Below are 8,425 nucleotides of genomic sequence, written 5' to 3' on the forward strand. Positions count from 1 at the left end.
TTTCACCTCTAGGCCAGAACCATCTTGGAATTTGAAGTTATCGGTGAAATCCATAGCATCATGGCAACACTCATTGAAATTTGTGTGCTTCTTCGCATAGAGATGTGTATGCAGTGTTGAATTTTTGAGTCCTTTTAAGAAGAGAGAAATTAATCGATTTTGGGCGGGCTTCTCATCTTTTGGGCAACGATTAATGTACTGCTTCATTCTATTTACACAGTCTCTAATACTCTCATTCTCGCCTTGCTTGAAAGAGTAGATGTGTGCTACCGTGTCATGTTGAATTCCCATCAAGGAAAAAGCAGCAATGAATCTCTCTTCCAAAACTCGTAAAGAAGATTTGTCTGAAGCCTCTAGTGCCTGAAACCAAGCCAGGGCTTTTCCCTCAAGAGTGAGTCCAAATCCTTCAATTTAAGTATGCTTATCAGCCACTTGCTCAGCTCGAACTGCTTGCCTAAATGCTGCTACATGGTCATATGGATCTCCTGACCCTTCATACTTCTTTACCAGTTTCTGAAGAGTTGATGGCCTTACTTGTCGTGAATACTCATCATAGGGCCTACGGCCTCTCACTCTCAGTGGGAATTGTTCCTCTCTTTGGAAAGATGGTCCACATGCATCAAAAATTGGTGTGGGTACCCTATTACTAGCCTCACCAAACCCCTCCAAAGATCTTGTCACCCGCATTTCAGGAGGTGCATTTATGGGAGGCCGAGTTGGCTCCCCTCTCCTCCGATTGTCATAGTGAGAAAAATATTGTTGTGGTGTGACCGGTGGTCGCACATTTGGTGTAGGACGATATCTTGGTGCTAGAGTTGGGCTACTAGCAGTGGTCCACTTGGATGTTAAAGGTCCCTCTCTAGTGAACTCTCGTAGGGGAGGAGCAACAGTTTCTCCAAGAAAGGCTGTCTCTCCTGGTTTGGCTGTATTTGTTGAGAACACTTCCATGAATAATGGATGTCCTTTCCACGTGAGCTCCCGAATCTCCTTCCAATCTAAGGTTCTGTATTCATTGGCCCATTTATCAATTATTCGGTTTCTGTGTCCTGCAAGCTTCTCAACTACCACCACCAGTGCTAGAGGAAGATCCAGCTCTGGCAATTTAGTTGTGGCATAATATCCCTCTAACGAGTCCTTATAGACCTCTTGAAGTGGGTCATCCTGTAAGACCTTTGTCACTGGAATTTGTCGTACAAACTCCCATTGGTTCTCAGCCCCCTGATCCATTTTACTCTTGCCTTTCCTATCCCTTTCCAAATTTAGATCTATAAGAAGTAAATCATCCATGGATGGCTTTGAGGACTGGGCATTGGAGGGTCCAGGCATGTCCGGCTCAATGAGCTAATCATCTCTAGACTCCCTTGCTCTGGAAAGTTCTGATAAGTCTAAGAACTCGGTTTTAGAGAGCTCCCCTAATTTGTCTACATTTTCTGGATGATGGTAGGTGACTTCGTAGCGAACACCATCTCCACCCATGTACATGTTACCCTGGTCATTGACTAGAGGTGCTTTATCAAGTTCTGAGAAAATGTCTGCGATCTTAACAAGATACCGTTGTTGTGGGTCCCTAAATATCTCAGCTCCTTGAGCATTTGTGTAGACATATTGGAGTCTCACATTAAGTGTTAACCCCATGGTGTCGGCTTCAAATGGATTAAAAGATCTTGCGGGTGTCCTATTTGGGGCTACGGGATGACTATTTGTCGGCCCAAGATTGTCCATGGATAATGAACTAGTTGTTCTGGAGGAAAGGGTATCGGATTGGGATTCAGAAAGGGTTTCAGCAATATCTGCCAAATTTCCTACCGATTGGGTCCCACTTTCCTGCATAGGTACTCTAGAAGGTGCCCTAGGCCCTATGGAAGAATCTATAAGACGTCCCAACCACAAGTGCATAAGGTCAAATTTTTTGGTTTTTTATGTGTTTTTGTTTTGTTTTGTTTTTTTTTTTTAATAAATATATATATATATATATATGTATATATATATATATATTTTACCCTACCTAATCACTAAATGCAACTAAAATGAGTATGTGTGGTGTAACTATCTATCCTATTTTTTATTTTTTTTAAATGATTTTTTTAATATGATTTTATGTTTTTACTTTTTTTTTTTAATTAATTACAAAAATTATGAATCACACTAAAAAAATACTAATTATGCACAAAATTATAAAAATTTTAAAACAATACAAGTTACCCTAACTTATGCAAAAAAATTAAAAAAAATAAAGAATTACAAATTATGCAAAAAAGTAGACTCCTAAAAAACACTTTTTATTTTTTTTTTAATTTCTATTTCTTTTCTTTTATTTTCTTTTGTTTTCTTCTCCTTTTGTTGTTTTTTTGTTTGTTTGTTTGTTTTTTTGTTTTTTTTTTTAACCAATAAATTTCGTACCAATTACAAAAATATGAATCTACTAATTATGCACGCAATTACAAAAATTCTAAAAAAATAAAAAATAAAAAATGCAAGCTACTTTAATTACTCTTTCAGTGTATATAAATTTTTATTTTATTTTATTTTTTTTAATCTGCCTCCACACGCTTCCCACAAACCTTCGCTATAAGCTAGCCGCCCAACTGCTCAGCCTTAGCTTTCAGCCGTCTTCACTTCCAGCTGGCCGCCCACAGCCTCTCCTTTTTTCGCTTGTGGCCAGCTTTTTTCCCTGCGGTTGCCCTACAGCCGGCCCAAAGCCTACGCCCCTCCAATGTATATATATATATATATATTATTTTTTTAAAGCGGCCTCCAATGTTCTACCTCCTCGCTATAAGCCGGCCGCCCAACCGCTACAAGGTATATATATATATATAAATAGATATATATATATATATATATATATATATATATATATATATATATATATATATTTTTCTTTGCTGCGCCTCCAACGACACACCTCTTACAGCCCCTACGTCGGAAAATACAAAAACAGAAATCACTTGAACCTACTTAATGGCGAGATTACTCTACCGCAATGGGGTTTTAATTTTTTTTTGCTTCTAATCAAAAAAACGAAAACACACAAGGCGCCCTTGAGATCACACACTCAATGCCCTTGCAAACTCTACTCTAATCTACCCTAATCCACGATTTTGCAATCAATGGAGCACTTAGTAAGAAGTAATGGTTAACACCCTTCACTAACTTAGGTGTGCGTTCTCCGGCAAGACGGCGCCATTGTTTGGGACATCATAGCATAGCGGAGGCTACACTCCAACCCACACACTTTGTCAATCTGTGAATGCAACCCGGTTAGCGCATAGAGGCTATCCCGAATGGGAGAAGATTAGTTTACCACACACTAATGACTTCTAGTCCTACTCAATCCTTCTTCAACACTCAAGCAATCAATCTAACATAATCAAAGCATCAAGATTAGGCTACACTTAAGCATAAAAATGCAACTTCTGCAAAGAATCTAACATGCAAAGAGCTATCACACAAGCCTCAACTACACATCATTTCATGCACAAGCTTCATCACATGCACTCTACAAATCAGATTTTAGCATCAAAACATCATTAAGAAATCTAGATTAGCAAGTGTGTAGACCATAACCTCATATCATTGAAAATGTAGAGAATAGAGAGTACAAGATTGAAGCATGAATGGAGATGGAGAGCCTTGGGAGAGCACATGAGAAGGAGCTATGGAGCAAGCTCTCTCTATGAGCCTCTCAACCAAATGACCAAAAAGTCCTCTCTAGCTCTCAAATGGGCCACCTTTTATACAAAAGCTCTAGAACTCCCAAAAGTTCCCATGTGGGATTATTGTCAAGCCCTCTCCCACATTCATCTACAACTTGGAATTCTTTACAAGAGCCCTAAGTGTCTTTTTTGTTGCATCCTTGCATGCAACAAATGGCTTGTACTCTTTGCCAAGCCCATTTAGACAGACACTCACCAAATCATCATCCTCACTGATACATTGATAGACCCAAGGGATTCAACAATGCCCTTGATCTTTAAGGCATATTCATTGATGGACATGCTTTTCTTTTCCACAGTATGCAACTCTTCGTTGCCTTTGTGTTAGTGTGGAACATCTGAACCAAATTATGCCATGCAACTATTGGAGTGTTTGCATTGTGTATGTGTCCTATCTGATGCAAAATAGGTAGAGAGAGAGGAGCCACACACACACACGAGCAAACCCAAATGTATTAGTCAAACCCTAACCATAGAGGGAAGCCATGTCCCATCTCACACAATGCATAAAGCCATAATCCAAAATTTACAACACACTACTTGTGTTGTGTCCACACACAACTAGCTACTGTCCACACACTATGACCAGCTGGACGCTGTCGTGCCATGGCACGTCTATGATGTGAAACCGTGCATGTGAGGTCATCAAATACACATCCAGATGCATGGGGTTAAGTGCCATGACGAGTCATTATATGATGCCTGAGTATATATGTTCATATTGTAGATAAGGTTCAATAAGATGAGCTGAGGCTGAGCCAGGTTTCGAAGCCTTTGACAGTGTGGTGTGAATTGTGGAGGATTTTTTTTTTATGCTTATGGAGAATTTCGGAGCTAGCAGATACCTTGTGCCTTGATAGGACTGGATTATGCTTGTGGTTCGGCTACTTTATTGATTCCATGAGATGGTGAATTGCTCATAAGCTGTGCCTATCATGGTTGAGTTGATATTAGCACTGAGACAGAGAACTTTATGGTACATAATGGTTGGGTTCTTGATCGTATGCTTTAGATGGCAAAAATCATATGTGCAATAAGGATGCCAAATGGAGCTTCTTTTGATGAGGCGTGAGAAAAACCCTTAGCAAGGTTATGGTGAAAAGGAGTTTGATTTTTTATATATATATATATATGGTCAACACTCCAAAATAAAGGAAAAAGGTCACACTCCAAAACAAAGGAAAAAGGAAATAGTAGGCGCAGTGAGGAAAATTAAAATGGGAAATGCGCGATTTCAGCTGCAAAAGGGCGTGGGCGCCGACTTCCTCGCGGGAATGACCAGAAAAAACCAGGGAATTGCGTGCGGTGCTTATCAGAAGAAGTCTGCAGAAAAAAAAACCAGGTGACAGAGGCGACACGACCAGAGAGATTCATTTCATGCATTTAGCGACTGTTTATGGCGTGTTGGGGCTTGAATTAGAGAGCTGAGCTGCTACTATCTAATGATATGCTTACTACAAATTCACAAAAACCAGCTATGCGCCGGCTGTACGCTGCCTGCAGTGAAGTGTGGGAAGAATTTTTTCCAAAGAAATTCGAATGAATCGTTTTTCCCCGCCTTCAGATAAGTAAAGCTTGATAAAATTTCTTTATTTTTCCTACCTACCACTTGTAAATACACGATGCCAACAAACCTTCAAAGGTTTTGTAAAAAAAATAAAGGGTGGATTTTGATATGAAGATATGTGAGGATATTTCAACAAGGGACATGGAATCAAAGAGTCAGAAATACAGCAACGACTCTAGTGAGAATTGATTTTGATTCTATCTTAGTGGAACTAAATGCAGGCCATGGATTTCTTTTAAAATCATGTGAATATGTTAAAGTTATGCCATATATCATTTTGTGTTTGTGAGTTGTTGGAATTTTAAGCCAGATTTTCAGGTGATAAAGAACATTATGAGATGTTGGGAATGGTGACAGTGGATGTATGGAATGAAAGGGGTCACATGTATGTTGGAAATACTTTAAGGTTATGTTTTGCCTACATGTGATTAGCTGGAAAGTTTTGGAAAAAGAAGCCAGTGAATCTATGCTTGGAAAGGGATAAGCAATTGGAACACGAATTCAAGGATGGATTTGTCCTATGCTTTTTGGGAAATTTTGAATGTGAGTTTCCTTGTTAGGTTTGGCACCAACTCTCACAGCTAGAAGTCTCGTACTTTCCTGGCTACTCCGCACACGTCACGACAGCTCTTTGGTGAACCCGACGTGAAACTGCTGGGGTGAGAGTGTGGTGAAATATACAGGGAAGCTATGGCTGAGAATTCTGAGGGTCAGGGGGTTCATTTTGACCCCGGAGTTATGCAGATGTTTCAGATGTTTACCATGTACATGCAACAACAACAAGCTGCTGAAAGAGGACAAATTTCTACGACCAAAGCATTACAATCAATTGTGAAAAAGATGGATCAATTTGATGGGAAGGACATTACAAAGTACCTGCGCAATTATATAAAGGAGATGGAGCTAAACAGGGTGACTGAGGAGGACATGGTTCGAAGTTTCGAGCTGGTATGTGTTCCTGAAATAAGAGAGCGCATAAAAGGATTGCAGACAGCACATGGTGGCAGAAATTGGGAAGAGTTCAAGCTTGCTTTAAAGGATGAATATTTTATGGAGGATTCTGAGCGAGTGACCAAACGAACTTTCTTGGAATGGGTCACAAAATCTAAAATGGGAATTTCTGCCACAGAATTGCTAAGAGAGTTTGAGAAGCGCTATGCCCAGCTGTCAAGGATAGAGCGTGCAACTTTGGATAGAGAAAAAACAGAGCTCTTCTTACAAGCAGCTGGGAAAGATCTCCAGGAGAAATTGGAAATCCTCCTTGAGGATAAGGATACAGAGCAGGGATTAAAAAGTGATTGGAATGATGTTGAGGATGCAGTCACTATGTTAGCAAAGCGGCAGCGGAGGAGGGATAAAATGGTGATGGGCTCTGCAACCCCCATAACTGCTGTCACCCCTGAGAATCTATCCAAACCAGCTGCTACAATTCCAAAGATAGATGGGCCAATGGATGAGCTTATCAAGGGTATGCGTGACTTAAAATTGAAGATGTCCAGGATTGAAGAAAAAGGTCTACCATTGGGGCAGGCTTCTATGCAAAGGCCTCAAAGCAAAGAAGGGTTTACATATAGATGCATATGGTGTGATGACCCAGAGCATGCAAAGAAAGATTGTGCTAGCTATAAAGAAGCCCTTAAAAATCAACTTGTGTTTTTCAAAGATGGGAAAATACATCTTACAGAGACTGGTCTTCCATTGAGTACAAACTTTGGAAAGGGAGGGATGAAAAAGCTGGTAGAGGATATGGCTGCTAATCATGCCTTTTCTATGGTTGAGGCAGCAACCTATGGATTAAAGGTTGGTCAATTAAAGCAGGGATTTGAGAATGATGAGGATTATGAGAATGAGAAATTTTGGCCATCAACAATGGAATTAATTGCGTCAAAGAAAGTGTCAAAGCAAGCTTTGCATGAGGCAGGTGATTGTATACGTCTTGAGACTGGCTGGGAGGAGCCTGTGGATTCTTTATCCATTCATGCCTATATTGCCAAATGCCAAAATAATGAGGCACAGGTAGAGGAGAAGCGTAAAAGGGAAAATGAGGAAGGAGGGCCATCAAAAAGAGTTACACGTGGAAGTGAAAAGAAGGATCCTAGGCCATCACATATGCCTCCACAGCATAGCAGACCTCCACAGGATGTTTCAATGGAAGAAGTGCCAGCAAAAATGAAGGAGAAGGGTAAAGGGAAAAGTCCACTCTACAAGCTTCAATTTGATATTGAAGTTGCAACAGATCTCAAAAAGGTACTTGAAGAAAGGATTCTAAACAGCAGGGTGGAATTCACACTAGGGGAAGTCTTGGGGATTGCAAAGAAAGAATTTCATGATGAGATAATTGATATTATACGAAGAAAAAGGCAGTCCATAATTGAATCTATTCCATCACAAGGGGAGGCAAGCACTTCCAAGACTCATGGAGTACAGGTACAGAAAAAGGAAGAGAGAGAAAATGTGGTGGAATGTAATCACTCTGCTGATGGGGCACGACAAGTGCGCTTTGTGGAAGAGGATGATGAAAAAGAAGTCCTTACAAAGAGTCATTACTCCAGGAGCCATTGGGCAAGAGCAACCACTGAAACCCTTGTCAAGATAGGTGATTTGGAAGAGCCATATGTCGCTCTAATTGATCATGGGTCTGAAATAAATCTTATGGCTAAAAATCTCTATAACAAATGTAAGTGGCCAATGGATGTGGATCATGGGTGGATGATTAAAGCAGCCAATAACTCATCTGGAGAGCTTTATGCAGCATGTCCAAATGTAAGGGTAACTATAGGGGATGTGAAGGATGATCAGAATTTCTTTGTTCAGGAGATGTCATCGTATCCCCTTATCCTTGGGCAACCCTACATTACAGCTGTAAGGATGGAAACAAAGGTTTTGGATGATGGTTCAGCATATGCAAGAATAAGGAGTAAAGATGGCAAAAAAGCTGTTCAGTTTTTGACAGTTTGCATTAATCATGAAAGGAATCGTGAGTCTCTTCGGGCACAGTCACTCCCAAAGATAAACAGAGAGTTCATGAATTACAGGGAGATGAGGGATTTTGGCCAGGTGCCATTGTAAAGCGAGATTCCAATGGTACAAGGGGAAATGAGTTCTTGCAGGACTCAATCAATGTAAATAGTTTTTCAGCAAA

The sequence above is a fragment of the Cibotium barometz genome, chromosome 41 (assembly GCF_041138505.1).
Source record: "Cibotium barometz isolate CiBa-2024 chromosome 41, ASM4113850v1, whole genome shotgun sequence".
In the NCBI taxonomy this organism is placed as follows: domain Eukaryota; kingdom Viridiplantae; phylum Streptophyta; class Polypodiopsida; order Cyatheales; family Cibotiaceae; genus Cibotium; species Cibotium barometz.